This window comes from Eschrichtius robustus, chromosome 11 (assembly GCF_028021215.1).
Source record: "Eschrichtius robustus isolate mEscRob2 chromosome 11, mEscRob2.pri, whole genome shotgun sequence".
NCBI lineage: Eukaryota > Metazoa > Chordata > Mammalia > Artiodactyla > Eschrichtiidae > Eschrichtius > Eschrichtius robustus.
The window spans coordinates 49,994,688-50,019,350 of NC_090834.1; the positions used below are offsets into that span (position 1 = coordinate 49,994,688).

Here is a 24,663-nt window from a genome sequence, read left to right on the forward strand (position 1 = left end):
CTTGTCGCGGAGCATGGGCTCTAGGCACACAGGCTTCAGTAGTTGCGGCTCAGGTTGCGGGCTCTAGAGTGCAGGCTCAGTAGTTGTGGTGCATGGGCTTAGTTGCTCTGCGGTATGTGGGATCTTCCCGGACCAGGGCTCGAATCCACGTCCCCTGCATTGGCGGGCAGATTCTTAACCACTGTGCCATCAGGGAAGCCCGAAACAGTTGTTTTTAATTTCTTTACTTTCTGTCCTCTTCCATTTGGCTTTTAAAAAATGCAGAGGACAAAACACTGTTCCAAAAAAAAAAAAAAAAGCTGATGCAGAGATTTTTCTGCAAACAAATAGGCACAATTTCCAGGGAAGTGTCTAGTGCTTCATACTTTTAAATCCTATAAGATCTATGGCTAGAGAATTGATATCATAGTTATGACTCTGGTAAACTTAAATGCTGATCTTCAGAGAATGATTACTTTAAATCATAAATTCTTAAAACCTGGGATTTTGAGCAGGAAGACATCTTGGAATCTATGAAGTCTAACCTCTTAATTTAAGGACACTGAGGCTTGAGAGGTTAAAACCACACAGTGTGTTGTTAGTAGGGTCCAGAAAGGAAGCAAGTCTCCTGGCTTCTAATGCAGTGTCTTTTAATAAGTAAGAAATGGTCATTTGTAGATTACCACTTTCATTATCTTATTTTCACAATAGGCAGAGTTGGTATATTTATACTTTCCAATTTTATAAATGAAAAAACCTGAGATTTGGATTTGAAGAGACCTGCTCATTTCACATAACTCATAAAACCAGGACTAGATTCTGGGCCTTATGACCCCTGGTCCAGGGCTTTTTTATTATATCAGGCTGCCTGTGATGTCCAGTGTAATAAGCAAAGAAATAAACGAATATATTTTTGAAAGAGAATCAGCAGCAGACACTAATCTGGTTCATCTTTGAATTCCTCATAGCAATATACCATGTACATAATGTTCACTCAATAAATATTTGTAATATGAAATGAATATATGAATGAATGAATGAGCAACTGAATAAACAAAGGATAGACCAAGATTATGTTTCATTTTAACCAGACATTCCGTTCTTGAAATGTATGATTACTCAAGATCCCTCTGTACTTGAAAAGGAATAGGGGATAAAACCCCCAGTCAGTAGTAAGGACAACATTCTGTAATTATTGTACTTTGAATTCGAAAGCAGAGTAATAGACACAAAGGTAAGCTCTTTCAATATGTCTCTCCTATTTTGTACATAATAACTCAAAAGGCCCTCTCTGAACATGGCACAATGGTGGGAAGGAGGTGAAGGGAGAACTTTCTACTGAGCCATCGGGAAATGAAGGTTACTCCCCTTCTCCCAGTGAAGAACTAAGGTAGCAGAAGTGACCCAGGCAACCTTGAGGGGCCTTGACCAGTAGAAGGAGAATGAGAGCAACATATTATTTATTTATTTAATAAATAAATAAATAAGTAAATTAAATTATATTATTTATTTATTTATTGGCTGCGTTGGGTCTCTGTTGCTGCGCGCGGGCTTTCTCTAGTTGCGGCGAGCGGGGGCTACTCTTTGTTGCGGCGCGCGGGCTTCTCATTGTAGTGGCTTCTCTTTGCTGTGGAGCACGGGCTGTAAGTGTGCGGGCTCAGTAGTTGTGGCGCACGGGCTTAGTTGCTTTGCGGCATGTGAGATCTTCCCGGACCAGGGACTGAACCCATGTTCCCTACATTGGCAGGCGGATTCTTAACTACTGCGCCACCAGGGAAGTCCAACGTATTTAATTTAAAATTTTCTAGTAGCTCCAGTAAAATAAAAGAAAACAGATGAAATTAATTTTGATAACATGTTTTATTTAATTCAATATGTCCAAAATATTATCTTTTCAATGTCTAATCAACACAACAATTATTGATGAGATATTTTACTTTTTTTTTTTGAGATGTACTTGGGGTACATCTCACTCCAGACTAGCCACATTTCTAGTGGTCAGTAGCCATATGTGGCTAGTGGCTACCATTTTGGACAGCACAGGCCTAGCCACACAGGACATGGTGATTCTGTAAAAGGAAGGTGACAGTCATCACAGCACAGAGGAAGTAGTCTCCTAAGGACCACTTGAGGAAGTTACCCTGCTTCAGTCCAATCATGTAACCCAGACCACTGCTGTTTGAAGGGAGATTCTACTACCTCACGTTTGGCTGTTCAGCCCTGGGCAAGTACCTTAATCTTCATATAACTCAGTTTCTCATCTGTTATCACTTGGAGCTGCTCAGATGATTACATGAAATAATAGATAAAAGCATTTAGTCAATACCTGGCAGGTAGGAAGTACTTGATTAGTAGTAGCTATAAAAATCTACTAGGATCCCACCTTATCACACAAACCTTAACCTCATTTTAGAGTTTTATAAAAAGGTTAGTGGGGCTCCCTACAGATTGCTATTGTCTCTTCTGCAGCAAGTGTAAAGGGGCTCTTAGGTAAGGTGAATTGGAAAAAAAAAAAAAAAAAGTAAAGAAACAAAAAAGGTCATGAGTTACATTATAACTAGACTTCTATTAGAGGGAATCATATTAATAAAATAAGATGGTGTTCTACTTTTTAAAAATTGTGGTAAAATGTACATAACATAAAATCTGTAACGGAGCAGGACACTACGGGGCCTTCCCAGGACAGACCCCTCCCCCATATCCTCTGCTGTAGTTCCTCTCTGACTACCCAGATAATAGTATCTCATGCATATTTCCTGAGTTTTTCATTTGCTAAAAACCACCACCAAGTGGAAGAAATGAACTACTTGACGATCATGAGCACATAGCCCCCAGACCTGCTGGTGACTAAGGATTGATCACCATCAACCAGAGAATTGTGCAGGAGTGGATCACATACCCTTTGGGATGACTCTCTCTCACCTGGCCTTTAAAAATGCTTTGCTGAAATGCTTCAGGGAGTTCGGGGGGTTTTTGGGCACGAGCCCTGCAATTATCTTTTCTCTGCTCCAAACTCCGACTTTTCGGTTTGTTTGGCCTCACTGTGTGTTGGGCACACAAACTTGTGTTCGGTAACAAATCTACCATTTTAACCATTTGTAACTGTACAGTTCTATGGCATTAAGTGCATTCACACTGTTCTGCAACCATCACCATCATTCATCTCCAGAACTTTTTCAACATCCCACAGTGAAACTCTGTATCCAATAACTTCCTATTTCCCCCTTCCCCAGTCCCTGGTAAACACTATCGTACTTTCTGTCTTTTTGTGTTTGACTATTCTAGGTATTTCATATAAATGGAGGTCTTTATTATTTTATTTTATTTTAAAAATAAATTTATTTATTTATTTTTGGCTGCGTTAGGTCTTCGTTGCTGCACGCGGGTTTGCTCTAGTTGCGGTGAGCGGGGGCTACTCTTCGTTGTGGTGCACAGTCTTCTCATTGGGTGGCTTCTCTTATTGCGGAGCAGAGACTCTAGGCGCATGGGCTTCAGTAGTTGTGGCACACGGGCTCAGTAGTTGTGGCTCGCGAGCTCTAGAGTGCAGGCTTAGTAGTTGTGGTGCGTGGGCTTAGTTGCTCCACAGCATATAGGATCTTCCTGGACCAGGGATCAAACTCCTGTCCCCTGCATTGGTAGGCGGATTCTTAACCACTGTGCCACCAGTGAAGTCCCTGGAGGTCTTTATTTTTTGAAGTAACATGTTATTTCTTTAAACATTAAAGTAAGAAAATTTGTTCTTATGGATAGAGTAAACCTAGAAATGTTTTTAAAGAATAATTAATGTTGGAATGCATGTTGATGTGTGCAGATGAAAGGCACTGAAGTAACAAATTATGACTATTACACATACATATCTGAGGGAGATGATCACCATGAAGGTTTTTCTTTACTTTTTAAAAGGAACTCTGTATGAAAATATATGCACATGAATATAAATTAGGACGTCTGCATAAGACCGTTGCTCATAAATGTCATAAATAATCAAAATGTTCATGAATATCAGAAATCTCTATGGTTTACAGATCCTTGGGTTCCAACCTTGGCTGTGTCACTAGTGAGCCATTTGGCCTGAGCTTGGGACCTGATCCTCTCAAGTCCCTCCTATCTTCATCTGTAAAATGCAGATACTAATAGCTGCCCTTCCTACATCATAGGGTTGATATGAAGATCAAACAAGATAATCAGAGTGAAAGAGCTTTGAAAATACAAAGCTCTGTAGAAATGCAAGGCATTATTAAAGACTGTGGAGAGATTGCTAACACAATTTGATTCAAGGCCAAAGTTTTATACTTCCAAAAGTTAAAAAGATATTCAGCATTTGCAAATTATTTAGAAAACCAAATTCCTGCTGTGGCGACCCAGTACTATGACTGAATTATATGCTAAATGCTGTACATTTGATACCTACTGCTTGCTACAAGTCACATAACCACATTACCACACTAGATGTAATTGTACAGCATTTTGCAATATCTTCCATTTTTGGTGGGTAAGAGGTTATAAATCCACAGAGCTTAAAGACAAACTCATGTCTTCACTAGAAGATTTGGTTTTTGTTTAATTTCTTTTACTTTTCCATGGTGGCAACAGTGCTGCTCTCTGTAACATGTCTACTATGAGATGCAATGTAACAAGCATTAATTGAGTGCCTATGGTATACAGTCATTTGGGGTAGAGATGGGGTTGGGGGAAGGGTGGAGGTCATGAGAAGAAACACAAAGAGAAAAAAGGGGTCCTTGAATTGGGAGAGATTTAAAACTGGTGGGGAGTGGCATATCCTGTGACAACTAACTATAAAGACACAATGAAATCAATGCCAAGAAAAGGCTTAAGGGGCTTCCCTGGTGGCGCAGTGGTTAAGAATCTGCCTGCCAATGCAGGGGACACGGGTTCGAGCCGTCGTCCAGGAAGATCCCGCATGCCGTGGAGCAACTAAGCCTGTGAGCCACAACTACTGAGCCTGCGCTCTATAGCCAGTGAGCCACAACTACTGAGCCCAGGAGCCACAACTACTGAATTCTGCGTGCATAGAGCCTGTGCTCCCCAGCAAGAGAAGCCACCGCAATGAGAAGCCTGTGCACCGCAATGAAGGGTAGCCCCTGCTCGCCACATCTAGAGAAAGCCCGCACGCAGCAACGAAGACCCAATGCAGCCAATAAATAAATAAATAAATAATAAATAAATTCTTTAAAGAAAAAGAAAAGGCTTAAGTAATACAGCATGCGGGTTGGAGATGTTCAAAGGATTGATTCATTCAACTAGGAGGGCAGAATCTTGTGAGATTTGTCCCTGGTCCTGATGCCTGAGAAGGATTCCTTGGGTCAGAAATAGAGGTGAGGATGTCCTGAGCCTGCAGGAACCACACCTAGCCTATCCCACAAATATTTACCTGCTAACTGGCTGATAAAACTAAACAACTTGGCAATGTGCCTGTGACTCTACAAAGTAACAGCTGGGTGGTGTTAGGGTTTAAATCCCAGGTTCTCATCTGAAAGCAAGAGCCTTTGGCATTCCACCATCCCAGGAGGCCAGTTCAGAGGGCAGTCATACACACCTCTGCAAACAACACTTCATTTTATTTCAGTTCCATAGAGTTGCAAGAATTTAATCTTTGTTCAAACGGAGGTTCCAAATTTAAATAACCCACACGCAGCTGGAAAACTCTCCAGGCCCAAGTTCCACCTGCTTGTTTCTAAGCTAACTTCTGCTTGTGTCCCAGTCAGTTTTCACAGATCCAGCACCAACCTTTACGTTTGAGTTTAGTTTTGGGGGGAGGGATTACACTTCCCCTTCCAATTCATTACTGTTAGATTACTTTTCCCTTTCCCCAAAGTATAAGAACTCTCTTCTAACCATTATCATACTATTAGCTAACATTTATTGAGATCTTACCTTGGGCCAGGCAGTGTGCTATGCATATTACAGCATCTCCCTTACACAAGACAGGTAATATTACTATTTCTATTTAATTGCAGAGGAACAGAGGCTTAAAGAGGTTATGTAACTTTTCCAAAGTCACCTAGCTAGTTTAGTGATGGAGTCCAGTGGAGTCAGGACACGCACATATAACCACTGCACCGCATTATCCCTACCCACTTGTCTTTCTCTTCAATATCAACAGAGAATTCTGTGAAATTTATGTGTCACTTGTAGGCAAACCATTTTGAAGGGTGGCAATCTGTAGGTTAAGAGGAACAAGCCGCTCCTGACTTGCTAGGATCATGTTAACTAAGATTTATTCAGCACTCTCTATGTGCAAGACACTGCTAAACACAGGCACTTTCTCATTTTAACCTTCACAGGAGCCTTAGAGAGGGGCATGATTATCATCTCTTTAACAGATGAGCAAACTGAGGCACAGAGAGGTTATGCAACTGAGCTCAGGTCCTCTTAGAAAGTGGTGGGGACAGTATTTGAACCTTGGCCATTTGATGTCAGAGCTCTAGCTTTTAACCTCTGAGCGATATGGCCACTTCGGATGAGTTGAGGGTCGCTGACAAGACCCTACCTCAAAATTTCTCCCCCACTTGCCTGCCCCAGAACTTGAAGTGAGAAGCCTTAGACCCTCCTTTGCAGTTGGGAGTTGCTGTTTGTTTGCTGGAGAGGAGTGACGCTGGGAGTAGCGAGTATCAGTTTCCCTCAAAGCCCTGTACCAGGTGATGCAAGGCAACCATCAAGGCGGGGGGTGGGCAGGGCAAGACCCAGTGCCTGCCCTCCAGGCTGGAGAGGAGCAGGAAGGAGATAAACAAGGCAGGTGCAATCGACACTGAAATTGAGGCACCAAAAGCAAATGAGGTCATGCCACTCCTTTGCTTAAAATCATTCACCAGCAGTCATCACCGACAGGATGATGACAGCCTGCTTCCCTCAGTAAGAGAGGCACAGCTACTCCTCCTGCATCTGTCTGCCTTCCTCCTTAGCTTCATCTCTGCCCCCCTGTCACTCACTCTGTGCAATAGCCAGGCATATGACAGGCATCTTCATGTCCTCTTTGCGTCCACCTGACCTAAGTTATAGCGCTCCTTCAAGACTTATCTTGGTCGCACTTGTATTCAAGCTTTTACTGCTCTCCTCTCCCCAGTGTATGTGACTCTATAACACTTTGTACACCTATTATAGCAGTTATTACCCTAAATTGAAATCGTTTACAAATTTGTCTCTTCAAAGGCTTAATCCTCTTTTGCATCCGGAGTGCTCACTCAGCACGGGGGACACACTAGGCTCTCAAAGCTTGGGTGAGAGCCAAAATACGCCCATTAACCCGATGCAAGGATTCCTAGGTCGATTAGCAGTCCTGCACCCAGCGCTAAACGAAGACACTTGGGTATCAGCACTTGTAACTTCGGGAGAAGGAAGATCTTTGGAAGGACCCAAGGCAGACCTGGGCTACACTCAACTGGATGTTCAACAGTAACTGGGGAGATGATGAGGAAGCAGAAGGCCTTAAAGTTCACCAACTTCGGAAATTTGCCTGGTCTGGCTCCAGCATCGGTAACTTTTTTTTCAACTGGCCCTGATACAATATTGTATTTATAGGCGTGCCTGCCTCTCCACCAGCCAGCACCTTCCAGCAGTGTACCAGTCCTCACTGCGCATCCATTGGGTGGCTCAGGCCGTACACATCACCCTCACCGCTTATCCAGGTATTATTGTATTAGACATTTTAAAATCATCAGCTCATTTAATCCTCTCAACAACCTGTGAAATATTTTTGTTTGTTTTACTCGTGAGGAAGCTGACGTCCGGAGTGGTGAAAGCACCTTGTTCCGTACCACTGTGCGCTCCTTTCCACTGCGCCGGGGCGGACCCCGCTCTCTGAGTGGAAGGTCTCCTGGCGCTCCACGCTCTCGGGCTCCAAGGACCCCTAAAGCAGAGTGGTCAAAAAATGTGTTGCATTCTTTATCTGCACAGTGAAAAAGTTGTTTCGGGGTAAAAGTTGTTGAGAAGGAAGCCAAGATGGGGAGCTAAGGGGGAGAGAAGAAACAGGAGGGGGGCGGGGAGGGGTGGGAGAAGGACCCGAGAGAGGGCTGGAGTCCAAGGCAGCGGAGGCCGGGGCGGGGCGCGGGGGCGGGCCGGGCGCGGGCGCAGAGCTATTGGCCCGTGCGTCCGGGAGTGGCCCCTGCGCGCCCGCACGCCGCCCGACGGGGGGCCCGCACGCGCCTCCCATCGCTGACAGCGGCCGGGCGGCACCTGGACCGCAGGGCGAGCGAGCCGGGCAGAGCCGCCAGCACCCCGCCGGGGGAGAGGAAGCTCGCAGCGCCCAGTCCGGAGGAAGGTAACGCGCCGCACCGCGCTCGGGGTTGCGGGGTTTGCTCCAACCGGCCGGGGTCTGCGGCCAAGAGCACGAGGGAGGCGGCGAGAGACTGTCCCTGCCCGGCAGCGCGCCCGGCTCTAGCCTCGACTAATATGCCCACTCGCTGTGTTACCTCGGGCAACTTTCTTTCCCTCTCTGGGTCTGTGTTTCCTCCTCCGTTAAATGAGGGAGTTGGTGTTGAATGATGATGCTTTTCTGGTCTTCTGAGTTCTAAAACGTGAAGTTCGTTTTGGCACCCGGCAAGCGCCCTTTCTCAATTTCCCACTCGCGAAAGAGCCGGCTCCGCTGCCCAGGGGGCGGTCTCCAGGAAGCCGAGGTGCTTGGGTAGGCGGCGGTTCCGTGGGCTGTCGCGTTTCCTGGGGCTTTCGAGGACTGAGCCTGGGCTTGGGGCTGGCTGCTGGGTGGCCCTGACTACAGAGCAACTGTCCCTAGATTGCTCAGGTGGAGTAAGGTAGGGCGTTAGGACCTATCTACAGGTGTGGGGTCGGGAAGGGGGAGTTGGGTGCTGATGATTTCTACCTGGAAAATAAGCAGATTTGTTTTGGAGTTCTCCTCCTACACTCAGACCTTGTCCCGTGGTGAGTTATAAATTACAGGAATGAGATTTATTATCTTTCAAAGTAGAAAACCAACTGCTTCAGCAGCTAGGACAGAGGGCTCTCCCAGCATGTAGGAAGTGGGCCTCTCTCTCTGCAGCCATCCTCCTCCCTCTTCCTTTTCCTCCCTCCTCCCTTTATAAATCCCCTTTGACTTTGAGGGGCTCCACTTCCTGCCTGAATGAAAAGTCCTCATTTTCATTGAGTGCTGGTTTGTGACCAGCAGCCTCCAGGGCTTTGGGCTCTGGGTTGAGATGGAAACCTAGATAAGAACAGACTATGAATCACACTGTCAGCCTCTACCATGCAAGGATGTGCAGAGGAAGCCCCATGGGGTTTCAGACAGACAGACAGACAAACACTGGAAGGTGGGATGGATTCCAACTGTTGTTCGGCTTCCCGTCCCCTTCTTGGCAGCCATTCTCAGCTATGCAGCCAACTGTCAGTAGGATGGAGCAGCCAAACAGAGGAGGGTGCTTGAAAGCAGCAGAGGACTTTGGTGGGTTTCTGTGGAAGGTCTCCAGCAATTCTCTCCCTTCTCTTTCCCTCAGCCCTTAGTGTGGTATCCAGGTGAAATTAGATTCCAGGGCCCATCAAGAGCAGCGGAGGAGGGGGGCAGGGCAGTGGCAATATTGACCTTTTGGCGGGCACTTATGGGCCAGATACTCTTCTTTGCATGGAACACGTCCTTAGTTCTCACAAAGCCACGTGAGGGCTGGTATACTGATATTTACCCCGTTTTGCAAATGAGGAACTGAGGCTCAGAAAGATGGCTTCCCTTAGTCACATAGCTAGTAAGTGGCAGAGCTGGGATTCAAATCCAATCTCTCTGATTTTAAAACCTGTGTTCTTTTCCCTTTTTTGGTGCTCCTTGAGTAAGGGCAAGTTGGAACAGTGACAGCAAAAATGATTGTTATTGAGTTCTCACGAGGTGACAGACTCCATTCAAAGCACTCCAGAGGTGTTAGGTCATTTATGATGCAGGCGTTTCAGTCATTCTGGTGGGCATCAGTGATGCCTTAGCCTCTCTCAAGCAGCAGTCCCGTTCCAGAACGCCTGCCTGACCCCACCCAGCTGCTGGTGAGTGGGCTGGATGAGGGCCCTGTTTGCTTTATCCTGGAGGTGGTTTGAGGTCTCATGAAAGATTGATTGTCCACAGCTGATCCGTTAGACCTGACCGTTGGCTTGTGAATAATCCCACTGTCCCCTAAGAGGCCTTTCTCAGGCTTCGCTCAATAAACATTTGTGGAATGAATGAATTAGCACCTTGTGCAGAGTGGTCTGCTGTCCTGAAGAAATGTGAGGCGGCCCCTGGGGCAGCCCGGGCCCTCACCATCCTCAGAACCCAGGATGCCAGGCCAGGTAGTTCTCCCCCTTGGGCAAGGAAGGTAGGGCGAACTGTGCCCCTGTGGGCTTACAGATTTCCCTGCTAATGTGTTGGCTGCCACCTGTTTTATAAAGGAGTTTTTAAAGATAGTAGATGAAGGCAAATTTGACTTTTTAAAAAAGTTAAAAGGAAAAGTGACTTAGTTTTAATCAGGTTTCTGCTCTCTCAAAAAAGGGGGGAAATAAGATGGTACTATTTGCCTTAGGGCTTCCCAAACTTCTCCATTAGAAGAGTCTCTAATAGCAAAAGAAGCCTGACAAGTGCTCCTGGGGGTTGGGTTATAGTTCAGATTGGCCCCAGCGAGCACGAAAATTGTTTTAAGGATTTATGCAGGTTTTTTTCATTTGATTCCGTATGTCTGTCAAATTTAGTTTTTCTGATAAATATTTATATATGGTTTTCTTCCCCAAAATATTTGTGTAAAATTGGTGTCCTGGCATATTGCTTTATATTCTTGCGGGGCTGAGAGTACCCAAATGGAGAAACAGGGCAAAGGTTCTGGTCTGGGAGCTTTAAGTATTGTTTGCATTTTCTAGTCACTTGGTTCATAGTGATAGAGCTTCCCAGCCTCCTGTGGTGATAACCTCTTTTCACATTTTTCAGAGTGAAGAACATATTTAAAAAATAAAAACAATCATTGTTTTCCCTCCCCACAGACTTATTAAGATACAAATGACATTGCATAAGTCTAGGGTGTACACATGATGATTTTATACATGTATATATCACTACTATTTTTCTTGTAGTGAGGACGTTTAAGATTTAGTCTCTTAGCAACTTTCAAGTATGTAATACATACTATAGTCACCATGCTGTATATTAGATCTTAAGAACTTATTCATTTTATAACTGGAAATCTGTATGCTTTGACCAAGATCTCCCTATCTCCCCCACTCCCCAGCCTTTGGCAATCATCGTTTTACTCTCTGTTTCTATGAGTTTAGCTTTTGTAAGATTCCACGTGTAAGTGATATCATTATTGTTTGTTTTCTTATTACCAAAACTATACTTATTTGTTGTAGAAAAAGATAAAATACAGATTAGCATTAATAATAATACATCTGTACTCAGAAACAACTAATGTAAAACTTGGGATACAGCCTTCCAAATCTTTTCTCTGCATCTGTACGTTAAAAAAAAAAAAAAGAACAAATGAATATAACTCTTACTTTTTTTAAAATAGATTTATTTATTTATTTATTTTTGGCTGTGTTGGGTCCTCGTTTCTGTGCGAGGGCTTTCTCTAGTTGCGGAGAGCAGGGGACACTCTTCATTGCGGTGCGCGGGCCTCTCGCTATCGCGGCCTCTCTTGTTGCGGAGCACAGGCTCCAGATGCGCAGGCTCAGTAGTTGTGGCTTACGGGCCCAGTTGCTCCGCGGCATGTGGGATCTTCCCAGACCAGAGCTTGAACCCGTGTCCCCTGCATTGGCAGGCAGATTCTCAACCACTGTGCCACCAGGGAAGCCCAACCCTTACTTTTGACTGTATTATTGTCAGGGCTAAGAGCCATCTCAGGTTGCTTTTGAAAGAATGTTGAAAGTAAATCATGAATAATTAAAGACATCATAAAGGTTAATCCTGTTTGTGAACCCCAAAGTTCACCCCCTAGAGTTCCCCTGTGTCATTTAGTTTCCAGCAGAAAGAAGTGCCCGCAGTGGGGCTGCTGCTGACATTACGGGGTCAAGTTGTGCTCCTTGTTCAAGTGACTCAAGCATCTTAAACGTCTCAGATGTAACAAAAAGGTAGCTCTTCAGCGTTGTTGATGTGCAAAACGTGAGCAGAAAATTCTAAAGCTAATAGCACAGTGAGGAGGAGAGAGCCTTAGAAAAGGTCCTTGCTCCAACATTGCATTTTAGTACCTGTGTGACTTTGGGTAGCTTCTGGGAACCAGTTTTTCCTTCCGTAAATTGGAAATAATGACACCTACTTGATTTTTCTCCACCGAAGTCACTAGGAGGGCCAAGTGGCAGGTGTTATTGTTTGTTACTTGAATTGCATGTCAGTGTGTATGCAATTTAAAAAAAATTTAAAGGTAGAAAAAAACAAAAACATTGTCGGTCTTTATAAAAATGCTGAAATCTAACTCCTGGGCCTAACGTTAGTAGGACTTAATTATGATGCAGACGCTCTGTTGGATCCCTACTCTGTTTTCTTCAAAGAATATAGGATTCCTACATGGCTGGCATGTCACTGATCTTCATCACAATCCTGAAGCGAAGAAAAGGACAGAAAATAGTCCCATTTCACAGAATAAAAAACAGGCTTGCCATTCAAGGGAGCTGTTCCTTTGCACAGGGAGTCCCAGAGCTCCTGAGGGCTGTCTCTAGCTGCCTAAAGCAAGGCAGAGGCATGCTGGGAGGAAACAGTGAGAGCAGCCGGAAAGGTGATGGTGTACCCCTGGGGTCACTCACCCAGCTCGGAGCAGCTCTGCGGAGAGGAATGGACCCTGTAATGGGAGGCAGGTGGCTTGGCTTCTACTCCTGTCTCACGGATAGGCTGTGAGCTCTGGGTTTAGTCATGTCCTCTCCTGGAGCCTTGGTTTTTTTTTTTTTTTTTAATCTATAGAGGGAGTTGGACCAGATGAAGTTCTTTCCAGTCTTAAAAATCTATGATTCTGGGTTACTTTCCATTCACATTTTCCCAGATAAAAGTTTGGTAGAGAATCCAAATGAATCAGGTGTCAGAAAATGTTCCCACTTCCTGTTGCTTTCAGTGCCCCCTCATTATTTTCTAAGGGTCTCCCCAGCTGACTGCCCTCATGCAGAACACGTGATCCATAGATCATTGAGGGGAGAGTAGTTTCTGCTCATCTATTTGTTACTCTTAATCTAGAACACCCTCAGACTGTAGGAGGGAGAACTGCTTTGAGGCAACTTTTGGGAAGGTAGGTTGACAGAAGTATAATGAAAGCAGGTTATTTATGTTAATAAGGCTGTGTGTGTCACAAAGTACTCACTTCTGAAATCACTAAATACAGTACTTTTCTTTAGTGCCCACTGGGTATTGGTCCTGTGCTGGGACCCTTGCAGAACGTGAGAGAAGCACACTCTAGAGTGGTTCAGAACCGTAGGCTAGGGCGAGGGAGGGAGAGAGGAGACTGGAGAGAGGAGAGAGCGCCAGGTGTGGCTGGAGGTTGAGGCTCTAAGGGCTTGGAATCTCTGGTTTAATTCTGCATCCAATTGCCTGGCACTCAATGGGAACTTAGTAAAGTATTTTCAATGAATTAATAAATGAACAAATGGAAGAATGAATGAATCACTCTTCTGAAATGAAGTCTATGCTGAAATGTGGTGTAATGATCCTCAGGTGGTTGCAGTGACTTTACATATGTGAAGTACTTACCACTTACAAAAACACATTGCTATGCATTATCCCTCAAAATGATGATAGAGATTAAAGAAAGCCAGAATAAAAGCATTTCCTAATGTCATACTTTCTAGATATTTTGCAGCAACTAGTAGAACAGATTTGGTTTGCTATTCATAGATAAGTCTTCCTTCTATAAATGCATCAAGAAATATTTGAGAGGGGGGTATAAGACCTAGTAAACAATTCCACAAATTTGCATTGTGAGTTAGAGGGAGAAAGAAAGGCATTGCTTAACTTCTGAGTGAATAGACATTCTTTTTTCCCTTGTAGAGCGTTGTTTTACTGTAACTCCTGGTGTAACTGACACCATCAGCTTCTGATTAGACAGATGTGTTTTGTGCTGCCATTACTCACGGCCACAGGCGCCTGGTCTCTCCTGCCACTGGCTGAGTCAGTTGATTAAAACACAGGCCTCTGCGGCTGAGGGCATGGGCTGGATCCCAGGCCAAGCCAAGGCGCCCTGTCAGATCCGTGCCTCAACCACTCCGCCCCCTCTGCCAGCCATCTGCGCTGGGAGGAAGACTGAACTCTGGCATGTTAGATTCTTTAGGGCAGAATCTGCACCACTGCTGGTTTTAGACTAATCATTTGAGTTTTAGAAATAAAGGGTCTGGCTCACAGACTTAGAAAATGAACTTATGGTTACCAGGGGGGAATGGTGAGGGGGACAGATAGACTGGGAGTTTGGGATTGACATGCACACACTGCTATGTTTAAAATGGCTAACAAGAACCTACTGTATAGCACAGGGAACTCTGCTCAGTACTCTGTAATAACCTAAATGGGAAAAGAATTTGAAAAAGAATTAAAAAAAAAAGAAATAAAGGGTCTGGGTTTTCAGTTTACTTCTTTGATTCTTTATAGAATGGATTCTAGGGTTGTTTTAGGTCTGTCATCTTGGGACATGTTGAAGGGCACATCCTGAGACCTTGGTTGTCCCCCAAGTCTGCAACTATCGCCATAGCATATCACTTCCTCAATGTGTGTGTAAAATGGGAATGATCAGACCTGCCTCACATGTTGTTCAGAGGATTAAATGAGGGCGTATATATAATGATCATATATTTAACATGGGGGGCTGATGCCCAAAGGTGAAACCAGGCTAAAAACTTGCCTCTTATCTTGAAGGCAGCAAGGAACTAATGGAAGTGTCTCAATATTGTGTGTGAAATAACTAGACTTTAGGACAGTAACACTGTCCAAAGTATGGAAGGTGGATCTGAGGTTGATCGAAGGCACGCTTGTTTGGACTTGTGGGAACAGATAAGATATTTTAAAGCTTTTGGTAAAAGGTACTTGTAGGAGCAGAGATGGTGCTGCTGTTTAATTCAAGACTTCTGGAGGAAGGTACACATGTGTTTGAAAATGGTGGCTCCATATACTAATTTATGGACTGGACCACATTGGAGATTAATTCCAAGATGATAACTATGCCTGCTGTGGAGTTAAGCATATTTACCACTTTTAATAAGGACCCAGGTGTGCTTCTGGCAAAACGATTGAGGCTTGGACCCAGAAAGAATGTGTAAGGCCCGTATTTCCAGAATTGAAGTTCTGGGAATTGTTGACACCCAGTACGTGCTGAATTTGGTTCGTGCTTTGCAGAATTTCTCGTGCTCAGCAGGCACTGCTGTGGTTAGCAGTCTCTGAGTTTCCTGGTGGGGGAGGAGCAGGGAGGCGTGGGCCACAAAACTCTCATCTGTGGGCAAATCGCAAGAAACTGAGTGGCCCTTTTCCCCAAGCCATCAGCGTCAGACACAAGTACACACAAGTGTGTGTTTGGTATGTTTCTGGGCCTGTGTTTCTGTTTCCCTGAGTGTTGTCGGCTTTATCCAGACCAACGGGAAAACCTGACATATACCCGGAGTTCCTCAGGGAAGAGCCCCTGGGGAGATCAGCCTTGGTCGCTAGAGTTGCATAGTTGTGGAGAGGATCACCTGCTTCCCACATGAACTGGGTGGTGGCCCGAGCCAAGGGTGTGGAGGAGATGTGGCTCCACCTGTCAGAAGCTTCCGGGAACAGATGTTCGTGGAATGGAGCACAGGTGTTTGCTTGGTGTGTGAGGAACTGCGGATGGAGCGGACGTGCTCCTTTTTTCCCTTCTCTGGTAACCTTTCCCCGTGATCTCACTCTCTGAGTCATCAGGAACTGAAAGCTAGTCTCAGGCTGACAGGTGGAACACAGGGAGCAAGATGTACCCTTTAACCTCCTGGAGGCACCTCACCTTGGGCTTTTGACATGTGAGACCTTTGAGCCTGTCTTCCTCACGTGCCAAGCCCCAGGTCCTTCTCAGTGGGTTAATCAAGCGGAGGAGGAATCCTTTGATAGATTTGGGTTTGGTCTCTCTCCTTTGAGACCACAGGCACCAAGACAGATGAGCTGTGGGTGGGAATGGTCAGCTCTTTGAAGGGTGTGTTTGTGTGCTTCACTGCCTACAGGTACAATGACCACGTGTTTAAGTTTAGTTTGATATTTAAGTATAGTATGACTGGTTGATCTTTGGTGAAATTTTGTTGCTACTCTTTTTAAACTATTAATAAATAGCGAACGTTTGTTGATAAAGGGGCAGCATGCTCTGGGGGGAAGGATATCAGACTTAGAGACAAGAGTTAGTTCATTCAATAAATACTCAGTGTTTACTGTGTGCCAGAAATTGTTTTAGGCTCAGAGTCCAGTGGGGAAAGCAGGCGTCTATAATTACACATGGTGTGATGTTAATAGTCAGATGTGAGTATAGAGGGAGGTGGGGTGGTAAGAGGGAAGAGGGGGCAAGTGCCAAGGGCTTCTTGGAAGAGGTGACACTTGAGAGGAGACTTGAGGGATGAATAGGGATCAGAAAGTTAAGAGGGGCAGGAAATAGTGTGGCGGGCACAGTTTCACGTTCAAGGCAAGGTTGGCAGGAACTGAGGCCAGAGACGTAGCGAGTAGGCTGAACATGGAGAGCTTTGTAAATCTCATTAAGGAGACTGGACTCTATAAAATCCTAACTTGTATTCTGCACTGTGTGAAAATTGGGCAAGTATTTCCTCTCTGAGTCTCAGTTTCCTTATTAGTAATATGGAGATGATAATGATTGCCTGGCTTTTTCTCATGACATTATAGTGAGACTCAATATAATAATAGTGGCCAACAATTACTGAACACTCACTATGTGCCAGACAGACTTTGCATTAAGCTCTTTACATGATTTAACTCATTGAATCCTCACCACAACTTTATAAGATAGGTACTATTATTGAGCCCATTTTATAGATGGGAAATCAGAGGCATAGAAGTTAAGTAACTTGTCTCAGATCAGAAAGCTAATACATGGTGGAGTCAGGATCTGAACCGAGGCACTCTGGCCACAGAGCACTTCTCAGTAGTGTGCACGTGTGTGTGCGCGTGCATGCTTATGTTTATAGTGCTCTCTCTCTGTCAAGCTTAAGAGCCTAGTTATGTTTGCTTGAGGCAGAAGAAATGCATAGCTCTTGACTTGCCGTGTGTAGTGTTTGGCTTCTCCTCTGCTATAGCTGAGCCTCTAAGCTGGCTTCCTCCACATTTGCCATTCTAGTCGCCACCTCCTTCCTGAGCACTGGTTCCTCATCTCCATCGGAGTTCTAGACACAGCCACTGAATTTTCTGCCCTGCTATTAGTTTTTACCTTTAACCTGGCTGCCCTTCCAGGCACTTCTGGTTGAATGCACTAATCCCGCAGTTGACTTAAGAACTTTGAGTCTTGTTTGATTCCTGCATCTCCTGAGGAGCATTGTTACTGCTTCCTTCTCAATGTTGTTCCCAAAGGACATTTATATTTCACCTCTTTGCACCTTCTAGCTCTCTGCGGCTTTTGTGAGATCTAAGGCAAAAGCCCTGGTCCTTTCGATTATAGTGACTCCTCTCATTCATGCTAAAGTAACATGCTTAGAAAAGTAAAAAAACTCACACACAGACTCCCCCATTACCCACTGCATAAAACACAATCTCCTTAGTTTGACATTTGAGACCTGTGTTTTAGATTCATGTCTTCCACTATCCCCTTCTATGAACCCAGTCTTCCATTCAAACCGTATTCCCCTTTCCCTATAGCAGCCTCTGTGCATTGTTTACATAGCTTCCTGTCTGTGCCTGGAACGATACTTTTATTCCCCTTCTTGAGCTCTTCCCTGCCCTGCCACTTACTCTCAAATCTTACCTGTTCCTAAAACTGCAGCTCTGTGGTAATTCTTACCAAAATCTTCCTGGTTCATCACAGCAGGAAGTTTCCTCTCCCTTCTCTAACTGGTTTAGTGTTTGGCTTATACCTCTTTTATGGTCGTCATCGCATACCACCTTGTGTTAATGCTCTTTGTGTACTCATCTTATCGTCCCTATTGGTCTGAAATTTCTTAGAGGGCAGGGACTTATTGTTATTTCCTTACTGCCTGGAGCCCAGCAGGCTGACACAGTCCAAATGTGCTGAATGAATATATTTTGAAGCACTGAGTTATATTCACTATCTGTTTTTTTTTAATGAGAATTTCAATATGTCAGTGGGTTCTAAGAATTTAGTGGTCAGAGGGCAGTTATTAATTAGATATTTGGGTTTTTGCTTTGTGTGTGTGGGAAGGAATTAACATAGGGAGCCTGAGACGGCTTGTCCTTAGAAACGCCTGCTTGCAAGGTTGGTCCTTGACTGGTATCTGGGAACTTGGATTGCAGAAGGGTTCCCACCACTCTATATGATACCAGTAGCTCACTGTATATCTAAACTGTGCAAACAATGCAGTTTATGCTGAGCACCTGCTTTCCTTCTGGGAGTCTGGAATTTGGGTACATGCCAGGCAGGGGGTATCTACATGACCAGTCTCCAATAAAAACCCCTGGACGCTGACTCTCTAATGAGCTTCCATGGTTGTTAATATTTCACACATGTTGTCACAACTTGTGTGTATGACTCAGCTGAGATGGGCCTCTTTGAAGCCCAAGCCTGGTTTTCCCCAGACTTCACCCCATCTACCTTTTTTCCTTGCTGATTTTGCTTTGTATTCTTTCACTGTAATAAATCACGGCTGTATGATTGTATGCTGTCCTATGAGTCCTCCCACTGAACCATCAGAAATCTGGGGCTGGTCTTGGGGATCCATTCAACACACCATGAAATGCCACAAATGCAGACCCAATCCTTTTTTTTCTTTTTTCTTTTAGCTAAGCCTTCAGAGTTACTAAAGTTTTGGAGAGGTTATTGGTCCTCACATAAGAGAAGAACCCAATTCTTAAGACTGTATGCATATGGGCATGTGAATGAACATAATGCTCTGTGAGATAAAGCTGAAGCCTTCTTGATTGCTCTCTGTAAAATTTGGGTGAGAAAGAGCTATTGGAGGAGGCTTGGTTTGATTTTTCATAACATCTCAAGTACTGTCAGAGTCCTAAACATATTAGTTATCAGAACTAGGCTCTTAGAAAAACTAGGGGCAGTATTAGCCTGGGATCCACCCATTCTTATTATTCCTCTAAATCAGGAGTTGAGTTCCTTGGGACATTTTTCCTGCCTGAAAATAAGGGGTGGGCAGGGCATCCATAATGTTGAGATTCTATTGTGTCAGACATCAGCTAGGTGTTTAACATGAATCATTTCCTTTAATCCTCACAAAGATCCTCAAAGGTAGGAATTTTAGGCTGTACAAATATAGTTAAGGAAAATGAAACTTAGAAGAAGTGAAATACTTGTGAAGAGTCACACAGCTAGTGAGTGGTAACCCTGGAATTCAAGCCTAGGTCCAAACTCCCAAGTCAGTGCTCTTTTTTTTTTTTTTTTTTCCCATTGTGCTGCCTGAACACAATGGTGTGACTTCATAAAATAATTAATAATCAATCAGTATATCAGCTCTTTTACAAGTGGCTAAGCCTTACCTGGGCCTCAGTAAATGTTAAGTTTTGAGAAGTTTTATCTTCTGGTCCCTAGCTGGAAGGTTTAGAGAAGGAGGAAGTTTCCCTGGCAATGGTGGCTTCCGTGCATGCCCTATGCTTGTGTATTGTCTTTCCAGGGTCCTGGCTGTATTCACACGGCCCAGGAGTGTGCTGCAGTCCATGAGTGGGTGGAGGCAGGAATGGCCTGCTCTGTCATTTTGTCAGTTTCAGAGCAAGTGTGCCTGAAGTCTTTCTTCCTGATAATCTTGGATAAAAACTTATCTGGGAACAATTGCATTATGAAATTTGAAAGTAAATGGAGAGTTGTTTTTTTTTTTTTTTTTTTAAAGAATAGAACTATAAGGAGGAGAATAGAAATAGGTGATTTGGGGTGCCCTCTTCTATTCTTATTAGTTTCATCCTAGGAAATGTTTTTATACCGCATTGCTTTTAGATGATAAGCATATTTCAATAAGGAAACAAGGCCTTGGGCTCCACAGAGTACAGCGGGAAGTGCTGGGTATGAGCAAATAAATTTAGCATCCGGTACAGGGCCCAGCACAGACTAGGTACACAATGAACATTTGTCGAATAAATGCAACTGGGGGTAAGTGTCTTACCTCTTTTGCTGCCCAAAGGACAGAGTAACTTGGGCCCCAGTTCCCATTAGTGTGCTCCTGCTGAGGAAGGGAAGATTCACTTTTTTTAGATCAGATGTTGAACCTGGGGCCAGGCCATCATCGTTTCAGAGAATGAAATGCAAATGGTTTCTCGTTGGTGGGATGAGATTTTATTTGTGATGCTGAGAATAGATTTAGTGGTGGAGCTAGTACTTAGGTAACAGCTAGTACTTAGGTAGTGTTTATTGTGCGAGACTAAATGCTTTACACATACAAACCCATCTAATCCTCACATCATACCTTTAAGTAGAGATTTTACCAGTGAGGAAGCTGAAATGCAGAGAGACTAAGTAACTTGCCCAAGGTCACATATAAGTGGTAATTCTGAAATGTAAATGTGGATACCACTTAACTGCTCTTCAGTGATATTATAAAAGAATAGGAACCTAGGCATTTTCCCCCAATTTTTTTTTATTGGGGTAAAATACCCAGAAAATTTATCATCCTAACCTTTTCTAAGTGTTCAGTGGCATCAAACGCATTCACAGTGTTGTGCGGCCATCACCCTCATCCATCTCATAACTCTTTTCATCTTATAAAACAGAAATTCTATACCCATTGAACAATAAATCCCCATTTCCCCCTACTCTTACCCCCTGGCAACTACCATTCTACTTTCTGTTTCTGTGATTTGATTACTCTAAGTACCTCATGTGAGTGGCATCATACAGTATTTCTCTTTTTGTGACTGGCTTATTTCACTTAGTATAATGTCCTCAAAAATCTCCCATGTTGTAGCATATGTCAAAATTTCCTTCCTTTTTTAAGGGCCAGTAATATTCCAATATATGTATATACCACATTTTGTTTATCCATTCATCCATCAATGGATACTTGTGTTGCTTCCACGTTTTAGTTGTTGTGAAAAATGCTGCTGTGAACATGGGTGTATAAATATCTCTTCCAGACCTTGCTTTCAGTTCTTTTGGGTATATACTCGGAAGTGGAATTGCTGGATCATATGATAATTCTACTTTTAAATTTTTGAGGAACTGCCATACTGTTTTCCACAGAGGCTGTACCACTTTGCACTCCCACCAACTCTGCGCAAGAGTTCTAATTTCTCCACATCCTTGCCAACACTTGCTATTTTCTGTTATTTTTTTTTTCTTTCATAGTAGCCATCCTAATGGATGTGAGATGGTATCTCATTGCAGTTTTGATTTGCATTTCCCTAGAGATTAGTGATGTCAGGTATCTTTTCATGTGCTTATTGGACGTTTGTATATCTTCTTTGGAGAAACATCAAGTCTTTTGCCCATTTTTAATTGGGTTGGTTTTGTTGAGTTTTAGGAGTTCTCTATAACTTTTGGATATTAATTCTTTATCAGATATATGTGATTTTCAAATTTTTTTCATTCTGTGGGGTGCCTTTTTACTCTGTTGATAGTGTTTTGATGCACAAAGCTTTAAAATTTTCATGAATTCCAATTTATCTTATTTTTTTCTTTTGCTGCCTGTGCCTTTGGTGTCATAGTCAAGAAGTCACTGCCAAATCCAATGTCATGAAGCTTTTGCCCTATGTTTTCTTCTAAGAATTGTATGTTTTAAGTCTTATATTTAGGTCTCTGATCCATTTTAAGTTAATTTTTGTATATAGTGTTAGGTAAAGGGCCAACTTCATTATTTTGCATGTGGATATCCAGTTTTCTCAGCATTATTTATTGAAAAGACTGTCCTTTTTCCATTGGGTGGTTTTGGCACCCTTGTCAAAAATCATTTGAGAGAACCTAGGCATTTTGAAAGGCCATCTAGTTCTTGCTATTTCTTTGCTTTATTTATTAAAAGAATAGTACAGGTGAAAGACTTCTCTTTCCATGAATTCCTGGAGGAATTTCTGGAAATTCTGCTTTTCTTTTAGGTCTATATAAACCTTAAACAATATTTTAAATTTTTATCAGAAAGAAATGAAAGTTCATGTTTGAGTCTTTTCCCCCTAACATAATGTTGTTTTTTTCTTCCCTCAAATACCAGGCAAATAGTAGAAATCAAGTTCAAACAAGCAGCAAAGACTTTATAAACTCAAGTTCCCCCACTGGGAGACAAGTTCATGGAGAAACATGATGACCGGTTGGGAATTTGGATTCTTTTGAGTTTTGTGATATGAAAGTCTATTCTGTGACCTTGAGGAAATGGGAGATTTTATTGCTTGTTCTGTTGTCCTTTAGAGTTGAATGTGCATTTTTGAGTCATTGGAGCATGGGGGTTGAGGAACTGTGAGCTCTTTTCTCTAATGAGTTTCATAGCATCGTTAATTAAAGATGGCAAAGTGTTAACTTCTCATTTGGACATGTTTCCAGTTGTGCTGGACTTGTTTTTCAGACCACATAGTTATTTTTAATTAAATATTTTACGGTGTTCATATTTGCATTGAGGGAGCGTACTGACCAAAACAAAGTGGAACTGCAATTGCTTGCCAGATTCCAGCCACAGATCCTCCAACCTTTTTTTGGTAATAGGATTTTTCGTTTGTGCAGAACTAAATAATATGACAGCTGTGAGGCCTTAACCATGGAAATGCCTATTTATTTGCCTGTTGGAACAATTTCCATGACAGAGAGTGTTGAGAGCATGCCCTTGATTTTTAAGGACAGGTTTATAAAAACATCAGTTATGAGATATATCAGCTTACATTTCATGCATGTTTTCAAAATTTGATGTGGCTGAAACTTTTCTCCATGTCTGTCTCTTGGAGAAAGTTTATAATTCAAAATCCTTGAAGAGAAAATAGAAAACTGCTCGTCTCTAAAACATAGAATTTGATTAATAACAGTTCTCAAATTACTTTCTTCCTGATAGGTATTTGTATTTTGTAATGAAACTGGGCAGGTGGAGAAGCAGTTTATTAACAAACAATTAGCTTTTGTGATTACTTCTCTTGTGAAATCATTTTGATTCTTTGGTTTATTGTTTCTAAAAGGTAGTTGTTTGAGGAGGAGGAAAAATCCTTCTGGAGACTTCAAGGTACTTAAAGTGACACATTTCATAGGAGCCCCATTTAGCGATGGTTTGCATTAAATGAACTAGAAAGTTAAGCTACAGGTTAAGAGAGAAATGAGCAGCCCTGACTGAGAAGAGAACACAGAAGGGCAAGGGACATGCGGCTGACAATGGCCGCCACTGCCCTGTCAGATAACCCTTTCTGGTCTATCCCAGAAGGGTCTGAGGGAGCTCTATTGGTAGAGCCCAGGGTCACCCCTAATTTGAAGAGGTTAGAGGCTGGGTTGGTGTCATATTTTCCCTGGTGAGTTGTGTCTTTTTCAATGATTCAGAGACCAATCTATAGACCAACGGGCTTTCGCTGAAGCAGACTATACCCCACATCAGACCTTGCTCATCTGGCTTCCTTTGACTCACACTGGGTACGTACCCAAATTTAGCACATAATAATAATCTTTCCTATAGAATTCACCAGTTACATACTGTGTGTAGGTTCAATCTCAGCTAGACTGTCAGCATGTCAAGGTTATTCATCCCCTTCTCCTGTAGCTTTTGTATTCCTGTAACAGCTGGTGGGATTCCCAGGGAATGAGGTTGAGAGTTATGGGTCTTTCTCAATTTTAAGAAATTGAGAAAGCAAACAGCTATTTGCTGCATGTATTCCCTTATTTATGAGCTCAAAGTTTAGCTGTATGACTCCACATGAGTTACTCCCAATATCTTGCTAACCACACGACTTAAGCCAGAGGAGAGGGATTGAAGTGGGCACACATGAGAGACTTCAAGTATGTATTTGAAGAACTGCTGTAGGCGTGTTGGAAAACAGCTGTTTGCTGTGTCCACAGTGGACGTGCAAAAAGGAACAGATGGCAGATTAGATGGTAAAAACTTAGATGATAAAGGGCTCGTCCACCTTTATGATAGGAAAGGAACTTAGAAGTTGTCTCTTTATTCTACAGATGAGGAAACTGAGGCAAAGGCAGGTTGAATGATGAATCCAGGCTCACAAAGCTACTGAGTAGCACAGTTAGTGTTGAATTAATGTCTTGAGGCTTGCCGTTTGCTGTTTTCCCATAATCCTCTACTCCCAATCTTTAATCATTGCAAATGCTGTGACTAGATGCTCAAGTGCTCTACCCAGCAAAACTGAGGTCTCTTCCTTCTGGATTTTTTTTAAATTTAAAAGGCTAGATGACTATCTTCCTGGTGGAGGGGGTGTGCAAGTAAAGTCCAGAAAAAAGAATATTTTCTGGAGGTCACTGTGAGCCAGTATACTTACTGAGAGTTCTTTGTTTTGGTAGATGCACATTTGTACACATGTACCATTTCTCTGCCACACCATACTTTATGTCTTCACCCTGAAGTAGTTTCTAGGTCATTTGGTTTTCCCTTATGCTGTGGAATGGTGATGGGGCAGGAGCTGCTAGCATCCTACGACACATGCCAGTTTCCCTAAATAGAAGGTAAGCAAGAATCCTCAAGCTGGGTTTTTATATCTAAGAAGTGAGAGCCCAGGGATCAGAG

At 43.2% G+C, this 24,663-nt stretch overlaps 1 protein-coding gene across 5 annotated transcripts in view; it reads left to right on the forward strand.

The window, feature by feature from the left end:
* Positions 1–8,121: 8,121 nt before the first annotated feature.
* Positions 8,122–24,663, forward strand: part of SYTL2 (synaptotagmin like 2) — a 100,352-nt gene continuing 83,810 nt past the window's right edge. For 3 of the 5 annotated variants that reach the window (XM_068554873.1, XM_068554872.1, XM_068554876.1), the window contains exon 1: positions 8,123–8,257. The gene's annotated coding sequence lies outside the window, so the exon portion shown is untranslated. Of the gene's footprint in view, positions 8,258–24,663 lie in introns of all 5 variants that reach the window. The other 2 variants (XM_068554875.1, XM_068554877.1) reach the window with 1 other exon arrangement.